At 34.7% G+C, this 14,818-nt stretch overlaps 1 protein-coding gene across 1 annotated transcript in view; it reads right to left on the bottom strand.

Moving 5' to 3' along the window:
• CNTLN (centlein) overlaps positions 1–14,818 on the bottom strand; it is a 313,542-nt gene that overhangs the window by 199,457 nt on the left and 99,267 nt on the right. The gene's annotated exons all lie outside the window — the stretch shown is intronic.

The following is a 14,818-nucleotide window of genomic DNA, read 5'->3' as shown; positions in this document are numbered from 1 at the left end:
CCTAAAGTTCTTCAAACCTGGCCTTTTCCTCCTGATAATTCTGTAAACTGTTTATTCACTTTGAAACAATTTTAAAATTGATGTTACTTTTTTTCAAAAATATAAAATCTAAATTATTTTCATAAAGTATTAAATATTTTATTTAAAACTAGAAAGTGAAAAACTGAAAGTCGCTCAGTCATGTCTGATTCTTTGCAAACCCATGGACTATACAGGCAGATTCTTTGCAGGCAGATTCTTTACCAGCTGAGCCATAAGGGAGGCCCAAGAATACTGGAATGAGTGGCCTATTCCTTCTCCAGTGGATCTTTTTTTTTTTTTTTCCAGTGGATCTTTTGGACCCAGGAATTGAACTGGGGTCTCCTGTGTTGCAGGTGGATTCTTTACCAGCTGAGCTGTCAAAAATACACCATACATTCATTATTTCCAATCCAAAACTGAGCAACAAGTTTTAGGTCAAGCACTAAAAATCTATTATAGTCTAGAAATGCTCCCATACCTCATATATTCACTGTGTAGTAACTAGAATGAACTTTTGAAGAAAAAAAATACTGCTTTTTAGCCAAGATAACACTGCGAGTACATGCATATTTCATTTTATCATGTTTCCTTTAATTGCACTTCACTGACACTGCATTTTTTACAAATTGAAGGACTGTGGCAATTTTGCATCAAATCTATCAATGCAATTTTCCCAACATTTGCTCACTTCATGTCTCTGCACAGTTTGGTAATTCAACTCTTTCATTATTATCATATTTGGTATGGTGATCTGTGATGAATGATATTTGATGTTACTACAACTAACTGCTTCCCTCATGGCTCAGATAGTAAAGAATCCACCTGTGGATTGCGAGAGACCTGGGTTCAGTCCCTGGGTTGAGAAGATCCCCTGGAGGAGGGATGGCAACCCACTCCATTATTCTTGCCTGGGGAATCCCATGGGCAGAGGAGTCTGGTGGGCTACAGTCCATGGAATCGCAAAGAGTCAGTCATGACTGAGAAACTAAGCACAGCACTGCTGCTGGTGCTGCTGCTAAGTCGCTTCAGTCGTGTCCGACTCTGTGCGGGTCGACCCCACAGACGGCAGCCACCAGGCTCCCCTGTCCGGGATTCTCCAGACAAGAACACTGGAGTGGGTTGCCATTTCCTTCTCCAATGCATGGAAAGGGAAAAGTGAAAGTGAAGTCGCTCAGTCGTGTCCAACTCTTAGCAACCCTGTGGACTGCAGCCTACCAGGCTCCTCCGGCCATGGGATTCTCCAGGCAAGAGTACTGGAGTGGGTTGCCAGTGCCTTCTCCGAGGACAGCACTACAACTTACTAAAGGCTCAGATGATGGTTAGACTTTTTTTAGCAATAAAGTGTTTTAAAATAAGGTTTCTAAATTGTTGCTTTAGACATAATGCTTGCACACTTAACAGAATACAGGATAGCATAAATATAACATTTATATGCATTGGGAAACCAAAAAATTTGTGTAACTTACTTCACTGCAATATTCACTTTATTGTGGCAGTCTGGAACCAAACCCAAAACACTTAAATTCCCATTTATTAGAAAAGAGTAATGATATATATATACATCAGTAAGTTTGTGGATGGATGGAAGAAAGAGATAGAAAGAGAGACAGAAGGAAAGACGGTAGGAAAGGGAGGCAAGAGAAGGGATGAAGTGGCTAATCCTTTTTATCCAGTTCACACACCCCCACACAACTTTCTCCAGTAAAGCACTACTCTGTTCTCTGAATTTATGTATTTGTTTCTGTTTATCTATTTTGTTTTTGTCTTTTTATATTCCACAAATCAGTGAAATCATACGGTGTTTTTCTTTCTCCATCAGACTACCTTACTTACATAATACCCTCAAGGTTCATCCATATTGTCATGGATGGCAAGATTTCATCTTTTTGACAGCTGAGTAGTATTCTACTGAGTGTGTGTGTACATATGCACATAAGTATACCATATCTTCTTTATCCATTCATTGGCTGATAGGGACTCAGGTTGTTTCCATATCTTAAGCTATTGTAAACAGTGCCACATGAACATAGTGGTACATATATCTTTTTTAATTAGTGCTTTTGTGTTCTTTAAACAAATATCCAGAAGTAGGATAGCTGAATCATATGGCAGTTCTATTCTTAACTTTTTGAATTCTCCATACTGTTTTCCACAGTGGCTGCCAATTTACATTCCCATCAAGAACATATGAGACTTCCCTTTCCTCAACATCCTTAACAATACATATTATTTCTTGTATTTTGGAAAAGAGCTATGCTAAAAGGAGTGAGGTGATACCTCAGTGTAGTTTTGACTTGCATTTCTGTAATAATTAGTGATGATCAACTTTTCATACGCCTGTTGTCCATCTACACGTCTTCCTTCAGAAAATGTTTATTCGGGTCCTTTGTTCATTTTTAACTGGGTTGTTTATTTCCTGTTGAGTTGTATGAGTTATTTATATATTTTAGATTTTACCCTTTATCAAATATATCATTTGCAGATATCTTTTACATGCAGTAGATTGTCTTTCATTTGTAGATAGTATCCTTTCCTATGCAAAACCTTTTTAGGATGATGTAGTTCAGTTCATTTGCTCGGTCGTGTCCGACTCTTTGTGATCCCACGAACCGTAGCAGGCCAGGCCTCCCTGTCCATCACAAACTCCCGGAGTTTACCCAAACTCATGTCCATTGAGTCCGTGATGCCATCTAACCATCTCATCCTCTGTCATCCCCTTCTCCTCCTGCCTTCAATCTTTCCCAACATCAGGGTCTTTTCAAATGAGTCAGCTCTTCGCATCAGGTGGCCAAAGGATTGGAATTTCAGCTTCAACATCAGTCCTTCCAATGAATATTCAGGACTGATTTCCTTTAGAATGGACTGGTTGGACCTCCTTGCAGTCCAAGGGACTCTCAAGAGTCTTCTCTAACACCACAGTTCAAAAGCATCAATTCTTCGGTGCTCAGCTTTCTTTATAGTCTAACTCTCACATCCATACATGACTACTGGAAAAACCATAGCCTTGACTAGACGGACCTTTAGTGCCATTTGTTTATTTTTACTTTTGCTTCCCTTGCCTGAAAAGACATATCCAAAATGACATTGCTAAGACCAGTTTCAAAGAGCATACCACCCAAGTTATCCTCAAAGTTTTATGATTTCATGACTTACATTTAAATTTTTAATCCATTTTTCTTTTGTGTGTGAATGGTATGAGACAGTGGTCTAGTTTCACTTTTTTTTTTTTTTTTTTGCATGTGGCTATCCAGGCTTCCCAACATCATTTATTGAAAAGGCTATCCTTTCTCCATTGTATTTTTATTGTTCCTTGTTGTCTATTAATTGCCTGTATAAGTGTGGGTTTATTTCTGGGTTCTAAATTCTATTCCATTGATGTATGTATCTGTTTCTCTGAAAATACCATGCTGTTTTGATTACTATTGCTTTGTAGTTTAAGTGATATCATGGATTATGATACCACTATCTTTGTTCTTTTTTCTGAGGACTGCTTTGGCTATTCAAGGCCTTTAGTGGTTCCATTATAAATTTAAGAAATTTTTGTTGTTTGTGTCAAAAATGTCCTTGTGATTTTGAAATGGATTGAATTGAACCTATATATTTTTAGGTCATATGGATATTTTAACAATGTTAATCATTCCAACTCATAGGCAGAGAATATTTTTTAATTTATTTATTTTTTCCAATTTATTAACAATGTTCAGATCTTCTATACCTTTGGTTAAATTTATTCCTAAGTATTTCATTCTTTTGTTTTGATTATAAATAGAACTGGTTTTCCTAATTTCTCTATTAAATCATTGTTCACATACATAAATGCAACACAGTTTCGTATGTTGATTTTGTACCCTGCAAGTCTGTCATATTCATTTTTTCTAATAGCTTTTTTGTGGAGCTTTTTTTATCATTTTATAAAATTATGTCATCCACAAACAGTGTCACTTTTACTTCTTTCTTTCCATTTGGACTCCTTTTATTTCTTTTCCTTGCCTAATTGCTCTTGTTAGGACTTCCAATATTATGTTGAATAAGAGTGAAAATAGGGGTCTTTGTTCTGGTCCTGATGTTAGACAAAGAGCTTTTAGTTTTTCACCATTGAGTAAGATGTTAGATGTGGATCTATCATTTACACCTTTATTATGATGAGGTATGTTATTTTTATAACCATTTAGTTGAGAGGTGTTTTGTTTTTTAATCACCAATGAGCACTGAATCTTGTCAAATGCCTTTTCTCCATTTATTGCGATAATCATATGATTTTCATCCTTCATTTTCTTAATGTGGTATCCTGTTGATTGATCTGCAGATGTTGAAACCTCTTTATATCCTGGGATAAATCATACTTGATCATGGTGATGACTCTTTTAATGTACGGTTTTACTTGACTTGCTAATACTCTGTTCATAATTTTTGCATCTATGTTTATCAGAGATATTGGCCTGTAATTTTCTTTTTCTGTGTGTTGTCTTTGTGTGGTTTTTGTATAAGAGTGGAGTTAGCTTCATAAAATGAGTTAGGAATCATAACTTCCTCTTCAGTTTTTTGGAAGAGTCTGAGAAGAATAGATATTAAATCTTCTTTGAATGGTTGGCAGGATTCATCTGTGAAGTTGTCCAGGTCCAGAGAGCTTTTTGATTATTGTTTCAATTTCTATATAGTGATATGGTCCATTAAGATTTTCTATTTCTTCATGATTCAATCTTGGAAGTTGTATAATTCTAAGAATTTGTCCATTTTCTCTAGTTTGTTCAATTTGTTGGCATAGAGCTGTTCATGGTATTCTCATAATCCTTCATATTTCTGTGGTATTCACTGCTATGCCTCCTCACTCATTACTATATTTACTAGAGCTTTGTCTTTTTTTTCTTAAAGAGCATAACTAAAGATTTGCTGATTTTATCTTTTCAGGGAGCTATCTCTTAATTTCATTTATCTTTTTTCCTATTGTCTTTTTAGTCTCCATTTAATTGATTTCCATTATGATCTCTGGGCTTCCCAGGTGGTTTACTGGTTTCAATATATGGTCTAAACTTGAGAAAAGTTCCATATGTACTTGAGAAGAATATGCATTTTGCTGCACTTGGATTGAATATCCTGAACAAATCTATCAAATCCATCTGGTCTAATGCATCATTTAAGACCACTGTATCCTTACTGAATTTTGTCTGGATGAGCTATCCATCAATGTAAGTTGGGTATTAAAGCCCCCTACTATTGTGTTATGGTCAATTGCTCCTTTTAGGCTTGTTAGTAACTGTTTCACATATACTCTGGTGCTTCTATGTTAGATGTGTGTGTGTGAATATATGTGTGTGTGTTATATCTTCTTGATGAATGGTCCCCTTTTTATTATATACTGTCCAAATTGTCTCTTATTACCTTTTTTGGCTTCAAGTATATTTTGTCTGATATGAGTTATGTCTACATTGACTACCTTTCAATATCATTTGCTTGGAGTATCATATTCAATCCCTCCACTTTCACCTTGCACTTGTCTTTAGAACTGAGGTGAGTCTTCTGGAGACAGCATATAGTCTTATTATTTTTTAATGCATCTGAGTACTCTGTGTCTTGGTGAATTCAATGCATTACATGAATTATAATTGTTAGATGAAAACTAAGTACTGCCATTTTACTTTTTGTTTCCTGGTTGTTGTATATCTCCATCATTTCTTTTATTTGTATTTATGTCTGCCATTTTGGTTTGCTGGGTTTTTGTGATGCTTTTCTCAGTTTATTCTTTGTTCATTTTCATGTCTCTGCTGTAGATTTATATTTTGTGTTTACTGTGGGTTTTGTGTAAAATATATCAATTGTAAAAATCCTCTTTTTTTCTTTTGATAGCATCTTCATTTATGGCTATGGATTACACCCTTTTCCTCTTCCCTTTTGTTTTTGCTGTCTCAAATTATCCCTTTATATGTTCTGAGTTTTTTGCCAAACTGCAAGGGGCTATAGTTATTTTTTCCCCTTTAACGTTTCTGCTATAATAAAATATTTAGAAGCCTATGTGAATAAAGATTTAAATTTTTCTGATTCTATTTATTCCCTTGCTAAAATACATGTACTTTTGCCTTTTTATTTCTGATAGAAGAGCACTTTTCAATATTTCTTGTACAACAGATCTAGTTTTGATGAACTCCCTGAGCTTTTCCTTGCCTTGGAAAACCTTTATTTCTCCTTCATAGCTGAACGATAACTTTGCTTGATAGAGTACTCTTGGGTAATAGCTTTTATCTTTCAGTATTTTTAATTTGTTATTCCATCCCTCCAGACCTGTAGGATTTCTACTGAGAAATCTCCTGATAGCCTTAAGGGGGTTCCCCTGGAGGTTCAGTTCAATTCAGTTCAGTCGCTCAATCGTGTCTTTGCGACCCCATGGACTGCAGCACACCAAGCCTCCCTGTCCATCACCAACTCCCAGAGTTTACACAAACCCATGTCCATCGAGTCAGTGATGCCATCCAACCATCTCATCCTCCGCCATCCCCTTCTCCTCCCTCCTTTAGTCTTTCCCAGCATCAGGGTCTTTTCAAATGAGTCAGTTCATCACATCATGTGACCAAAGTATTGGAGTTCCAGCTTCAACATCAGTCCTTCCAATGAATATTCAGGACATATTTCCTTTAGGTAGACTGGTTGGATCTCCTTGCAGTCCAAGGGACTCTCAAGAGTCTTCTCCAACACCACAGTTCAAAAGCATCAATTTTTCTGTGCTCAGCTTTCTTTATGGTTCAACTCCTACATCCATACATGACTCCTGGAAAAACCATAGCCTTGATAGACGGACCTTTGTTGGCAAAGTAACGTCTCTGCTTTTTAATATGCTGTCTAGATTGGCCATCGTAGATTACCATCTTTTTTTATCCTGGCTGAATTTCAAAATCTTTGTCATTGACTTTTGAAAATTTAATGAAACGTGTCTTAGACCAAGTTTTTGCATTGAGGTAATTATTCTCTTAGCCTCCTGGACTTGTATACCCAGTTGTTTCTCCACGTTTGGGAGGCTCTCAGTTATCAGAGATAAATTTTCTGCTCCCTTCTCCTTCTTTTCTCCTTCTGGTATACCCATTTACCCTAATGTTGCCCTTCCTAAATGAGTTGAATAACTATTGTAGAATTTTCTCATTTTTCATATCTCAATCCTTTTTCTTCTTCTACTGTATCATTTCTTAATTTCCATCTTTGAGCTCACTAATTATCTCTTCACTATGATCTGCTCTGTATCCAGCGCTTTATAATGCATTCTTCATATCATTTACTGAGTTCTTAAGTTCTATAATTTCTGTTTCTTTTTTAGTTTTAAAATCTTTGGTAAAGTATTCCTTCTGTTCATTAACTTTATTCCTGAGCTCAATGAACTACCTTTCTGAGTTTTCATGTTAACTAATTGAGTTTCTTCATGAAAGCTATTTTGAATTCTCTATCAATCACATTGAAACACTCCACGACTTTTAACCTTAGTTTCTGGGAAATTGTAATTTTCTTTTTGTGGTAGTGTTACTGTGGTTTTTCATGGTGCTTGATAAGTTTTTCCTCTGCTGACACACAGAAGTAGGGAACACCTTTCTGCTTTATTCTAACAATTCAACAGGTCAGAAATTAGAAGTCTTTCTTTTAATTTGCAGTAGGTGGTGATACAGTACAAGTTTTGGGCTTCTCTTACTTGGCTGCCGCTGGGTATATCTGAGAGTCTGCATTTTCCGTGTTCCTTGGCCTCTGTGTGGCCCTGTGCCTTCATTATCGTTTCCTGTGTCTCTAGGGTCACTGGTGCCCTGTTTCCGCAAGTGTCATAGTTGCTGCTGCCTGGGGCACTGGGATGGTGGGCTATTCCCTCATATCTGGGATCCTGAATTGCAGGCTCCACAACTATGAGGGAAGAGGCAGGAGGAGGCAGGAGGAGGCAGGGTCCTGCAGATGCCTCCATGGTATCCAGTGTTATAACTTTCCTGTGGGTGCCTCTGTGGTGTCCAGTGCTGTAATTTTCCTTCGGGCACCTCTGTAGCATTCAGTGTCGTAAGCTGCACTGCTGCAGATGTGCAAGTGAAGGGCAAGAGTAATGGTTGCTCTGTTGGCTGGAGGTATAGGGTATAAGGCCTCACTATCACTGCTGCCCAGTTTCTTGTGGCTGTAGGCACTACTGTGGCCAGGAGGCTAGAATCATGTGCATCACCTCCTCTGCCACTGTCAGATTCTCTGAGATTGTGGTCACAGCTGCTGGTGTTAATAGAACAGGACTGCAAACATGCCTCCATTGTTCCCTTGGTTCAGCATCCTTCATATTTTCCAATCCAACCACCTTTAGTGCACAGACACACAGAATTCTCCAGCATCCTGATGTACTGAACAGAGACATCTTTGTTGTGCTATGGATGTTTTAGTAGTTGTATACTGAAGGTGAAAGACATAGATAGCTTTTCATTTGTGATGGTGTTAACTTTACAGAATATAATTTTAAATGTACATTTTTCAACAAAAAAAAATATAACATGCAAGAAAAAGACAAGCATCATTCATAAAAAGGAAATAAACCAGGCAACAGATACTGTCCATGAGAAAATTCAGATACTAGATTTCAAGAGACATTATAAGTATACTTAAAAAACAAAAGAAAATCATGTTTTTAAAAGTACCAATATTTATCAAAAAAGTAAAATGACAGTCTTATCCAATAGAAAATACCAAAAAAGTATATAAGATGTTTTGAAACATTAAAATGGAAGATCTGGTACTAAAAAGCACAGTCACTAAAATGGAAAAAAAAAATTACCTTACTAGAAGAGCTCAACTTTTAATATGAATTAGTAGGAATAAGAACAAAAAATTTGAAGATCTATCAAAAAAATAATAAAAATGAATAGACACAGAGAAATACTGGACACCACTAAATGCACCAATATAAGCATAATGGGACCATCAGAAGGAACGGCAATAGAATAAGGAACAGAAAAAATACTCAAAGAAATAATGGTTGGAAACTACCAAACAATGATGAAAAACATTAATCTACACATCCAGGAAAGACTACAAACTCTCTAACTACTATTTATAAACAGAGATGATCATGAGTAGATACATCATGGTCAAAATGCTGAAAGCCAAAGACAAGGAGAAACTGTTAGAAACCAGAAGAGAAAATGACTCGTTGTTTCCAATACACTTCAGTAAGATTAGCAACTGACTTTTCTTCAGAAATAATGGAAAGTATAGACAGAGATAACATATTAAAAATACTCAAAGAAAAACACTGCCAACACAGAATACTATATCCAGTAATACTATACATCTAGAATATCGTATCTGGATACAGTATCAGGAATACAATATCTATTGCTAACACAGAATACTATATCCAGTAAAAATACTAATCCATTTATAAATGAAGGCAATGAATGACACTTGCATAATGCAGAGTATGTAGCTCCAAGCACTCTTGCCTGGGAAAAAAAATGGAAAAAAATAGTAGAAACTGTCCAGAACCAATGTTGGAAAACTCAAAATTTTACAATAATAAAGAAAATGTTGAACCAAAAAAAAAAAAAAGCAACTTAAAAAACAGATAAAATATTCTTGAATTTTTTATAAGCCCTTCCACAGCTTATTCTCAGCACACTAGCTATCTTAAAGCCAAGAATCTTAAAACAGTATAATTCATATAGTGGCAGTAGCCAATGTTCCCAGTAGGTGATCTTTTCTGGTTTGGGAAAGAACAGAAAAAAAAAAAAAAAAACTTTCCTAACAAATTATTGTATGTGTCTGTTCTAATTGGTCTAGTGGTGACCAGAAGGAATGATGCAAAGGGATTATCTCTGACCAGACTCTGAACACAGACTGGAAAAGTGGAATTCAGTTCAGTTCAGTCACTCAGTCGTGTTCCTCTCTTTGTGACCCCATGGACTGCAGCATGCCAGGCTTCCCTATCCATCACCAACTCCTACAGCTTGCTCAAACTCATGTCCATCGAGTTGGTGATGCCATCCAACCACTTCATCATGGCTCAAAAATGCTATAAGGTAAACTAATAAACCACAGATGCCTTTGCACAGGGCAAAAGATGACTGGTTATGATATACAATAGGATGCCTAAGTCATGGGACTAAATGTTGTGGGAAATTCTTTGGGAAATTAAGACATTCAAAAAAAACCCTTTCACATGGGAGAGTTTATAAGTCCACACATATCTCCAGAGAAAGATGCATATTCACAAAATCCAGAGGCACTTTACTTGGGGATAACCCCTGAGCTCAATGCAAGTCTGGGTAAGTATTAAAGGAATGTTCTATTAGAGAGCCAATCTATAAGGTCTGGGAAAGGAACTTGTTTTGAACCTGTGTATGTGATTTTTTTTCTTTTTGTTTGTATTTTCATTTTAGCTGTTGGCAGTCAAGGTGAAATTCGGTCACAAAAAGAGTAGACTAAAGCTAAAGGACAGAGATTTTAATGACTATATACAGTAAAGAATAAACACCTTATAAAAGTAAACCAAAGCACTAAACAAAGACTACCATAGCCTTCAGCAGTTAAGAAAGCAGCAAAGTCTTGGGAAGGGGTACGATCTTATTTCTAGCTTTATCATATATTTGTTATCACAAATGCCCAACTTTCAACAACAAGAAAAGGTTACAAAGCATACAAAGAAACAGGACAATATGGCGTATTCAAAGGAACACAAAATTAACAGAAACAATTCCTGAGGAAACTCAGATATCAGATCTACAAGGCAAAACTTTAAAACTATCTCAAGTATACTTAAAGAAAAATATGTAAAAGAATTAAGGAAATCAGAAAAACAATGTATTAATATAAACCAAACAAATATCAATAAAGAGCCTGAGGTTATAAACATGAATCAAATTCTAGAGGTAAAAATTAAAATAACCAAAATGAGTAATTCACCAGAGGGGTCAACCAATGTGAGCAAACTAAAAGATAGAACTAGTGAATTTATTGACTCTGAGAAACAGAAAGACGAATGAAGAAAATTGAATACAGCCTAAGAGAACAGTGGGACACTATTAACAGACAAAAATGTACGTTATGGGAATCCAAAAAGAGAAGAGACAGAAGGGGTGGGCAGACACAACAATGAAGAAATAAGGGCCCAAAACTTCTCAATTCTGATGAAATACATGTATCTATAAAGCCAAAGACCACAACAAACTCCAAGTGAGATCAACAGAAAGAGACCCACACTAAGATACACTACAATTAAACTTTTCAAAATCAGCCAAAAACAAAAAGAGAATCATGAAAGTAACAAAAGAGAATGACTAGTCACAAGGGCTCATTAATGAAATTAACACCTGATTTCTCATCAGAAATCATGGAAGTCAGAAGGCAATGATATATATTTAAATGATATATTTAAAGTTTTAAGAGAAAAAATGTCAATGTTGAATTCTATACCCAGCAAAACTGTCCTTCAAAATCAGAGCATAATTAAGACATTCACGGATAAACAAAAGCTGAGGGAGTTCATTATGAAATCTAACCTATAAGAAATGCTAATGGAAATACCTCAGACAGAACGTAAAATGGTAACTCAAAGCCATCTGAAAAAATGAAGGCTCCAGTAAAGGTAAATACATGGGCAAATATAAAATGCAGTATTGTTGTATATTTGGTTTTAACTCTAATTTTTATCCTATATATAATTTCAGAGCCAAAAATAAAAAGTTGTAAATCTATATTACAGAGCACACATTTTATAAAGATGTAACTGGTGACAAAAACAACTTGAAATAGAGGGGAAAAGCAACAAAGCAGAAGAGTTTTCTATGTTATTGAAAATAAGTTAGTATCAATTCAAATTATATTGTTATAAGTTTAGGATGATAAATATAATCTTGATGGTAACCACAAAAAAAATCAACAGAACATATACCCAAAAATGAGAAGGGAATCAAAATGTGCCACTACAAAAAAATCAACTAAACACAAAGGAAGACAGTAATAGAGGAAATGAGGAACAAAAAAAATCTAGAAGACATAGAGCAAACAAGCAATAAAGTGGCAGAAGTTAATCTTTTTTTACTAGTAGCTACTTTAAGTGCACACAGATTAAATTCTATCAAAAGGCAGAGACAGAATGAAGAAAATATTATACAACTACAAGTTTTTAGAAGAGACTATCAGATCCAAAGACACACAAAAAAAAATGAAAATGAAAGAATGAGAAAAAGTACTTCATGAAAATAAAAACCAAACAGAACTAGGATGAATGTAAGAATACTGGACAAAAAAGACTAAGTCAAAAACAGTTATAAGAGGCAAAAGAGGGCATTATATGTTAATCAATGAGTCAATTCATCAAGATGTAAGCACTGTAAACATACATGCACCAAAACCAAAGCCCTAATTTATATAAAGGACAGAACTGAAAGAAGAAATAGTTTTTTATTAATAGTTGGGTAATTCAATAGTCCACTTTAAATAATGGTAGAACATCTAGATAGATGAGCACCAAGGATAAAAAAGACCCTTAAAACACTATGAACCAAGTATATTTAACAGATGTATATGGTTCACTCTACCCCCAAACAGCAGAATACACATTTTTCTTAGTTACAAATAGAACATTCAACATATCAGACCATATGCCAAGTCATAAAACATCTCTCAATAAATTTTAGAACATTAAAATCATACAAAGCATCTTCTCCCAGCACAGTAGATGGAGCTAAAACTCAATTAACAGAAGGAAAACTGAAAAATTCAAAACACATGGAAATTAAACAATACACTCTTGAAGAGCCAATCGATCAAAAAAGAAACCACAAGAAAATCCGAAAATATCCAGATACAAATGAAGACAAAAACATAACATGCCAAAACTCACAGGATGTAACAAAGTTCAGAAGGAAACTTAAAGCTGTAAATGCCTATACTAAAAATGGTGACACATCTAAAACCAACAATGCAATTTTACAGCTTAGGGATACAGAAAAGTATAGCCGAGTGATCCAAAAGGAGAAGGAAGGAGTGAAATAATCAAGATTATTGTTGAAATACTTTTAAGGGCATAACTAAACAATATATTCAACTAACTCTAAAGCTGACTCTTTTGAAGACAGCAACAGACTTGTAAAGACAGTACTACAAACCATACAGAAATTTAAAAGATGACTAGAGAATACTATAAACAATTGTTCAACAAATTAGATAACCAAGATGAAAAGTACAAATTCTGAAATATACAAAATACCTAAACTGACTCAAGAATAAATAAAAAATCTCAACCCATGATAAATGAATTTAATCAGCTATTAAAATCTCCCAACACAGAAAATTCCCAGATCAGATGGTTTCACTGGTGAATTCTACCAAACCTTTTAAAAGATTTCATACTAATTCTGTTCAAATTATTCCAAAAAATGTAAGGGAGGGAACACTTCTGAACTCATTCTTTAAGGCTATCATTATCATTTTAAGGTCAGATAAAAATAGTACACTTATTACACTAACGTCAGATGAAAATAAAGATACCCCAGCAGCATAAGGTTGGTATAACATCCAAAAAACAAGGTAATATGCCACACCAATAAAATGAAAGACAAATACCACATAACCATTTCACCAGATACATAAAAAGCATTTATTTGCCAAAACCCAACACCATTTCATGATTAAAAATAAAAATTCAACACACTAGGAAAAGAAGGGAATTTTCTTAACTGATAAAGTATATCAACAAAAAGCTCATTGCTAATACCATGCCTAAGGATGAAAGAGCAAATCCTTTCCTCCTGAGATCAGGAAGAAGATATAGATTTCCACTCTCTTTTTTTCTATTTAACTTCATACTAGAGATTCTAGCTAGGGTGACAGGCAATAAAAGGAGATAAAAGACATACAAATTAGAAAGGAAGAAGACAATTTCTACTTACAGATGACATGATCTTACACACAGAAAGTCCTACAGAAACAATCTTCTTTAGGTAGTTTGCAAGATATAAGACTAATATACAAAAATTAATTGAATACATACATTAGCAATGAACCATACAAAAAGGAAATTAAGAAACAATTCCATTTAGAATAACAGAAAAAAATAATTAAATATTTTAAAATGTATGCACTCAAAGAAGTGCAAAGTTATAATCTGAAAACTGTAACGCATTACTGAAAGAAATTAAAGAAGTTTCTATATAAATGAAATCTCCTATTGATGAATTGGAGTTACAATACTGTTAAGATGGTAACACTCACCATATTGATCTGATTCAACAGAATCTCTATCAAAATCATATTAGCTTGCTTTTTTTTCCAGAAGAAATGGAAAAGCTGATTCTAAAACTCATATAGAAATATAAATGATAGAGAAAAGCTAACCTTGAAAAAAGAAGACTAAATATTGAGGACACACAAGTCCTAATTGCAAAATTCATTACAAATCTACAATAATCAATATAGTGTGATATAGGCATAAGGATAAATTATAGATCAAAGGAACAGAATTGAGGTCCAGAAATACACCTTTATATTTACAGTCAATTGATTTTCAATAAATATGCTAGGATAAATTCAGTGGGAAGAATAGTCTTTTTTTTTTTATCAAATGGAGCTGTGACAATGGAATAACACATGCAAAAGAATGGAAGTGGATTCCTATCAAACATCATATTTAAAAATTAACTCAAAATGGATTAAAGAACAAAATGTAAGAAATAAAAATCTTAGAAGAAAACATAAAGATCATTTTCATGATCTTGGATTAAGCAATGGTTTCTCAGATGCACATCTGAGATACATCTGAGAATGCCCAAAAGCATGGACAACAAAAGAAAAAGTAGATAAA

Source organism: Cervus canadensis, chromosome 14 (assembly GCF_019320065.1).
Source record: "Cervus canadensis isolate Bull #8, Minnesota chromosome 14, ASM1932006v1, whole genome shotgun sequence".
In the NCBI taxonomy this organism is placed as follows: Eukaryota; Metazoa; Chordata; class Mammalia; order Artiodactyla; family Cervidae; genus Cervus; species Cervus canadensis.
The sequence above is the reverse complement of the archived record's forward strand: the minus strand, read 5'-3'. Positions and strand labels throughout refer to the sequence as shown.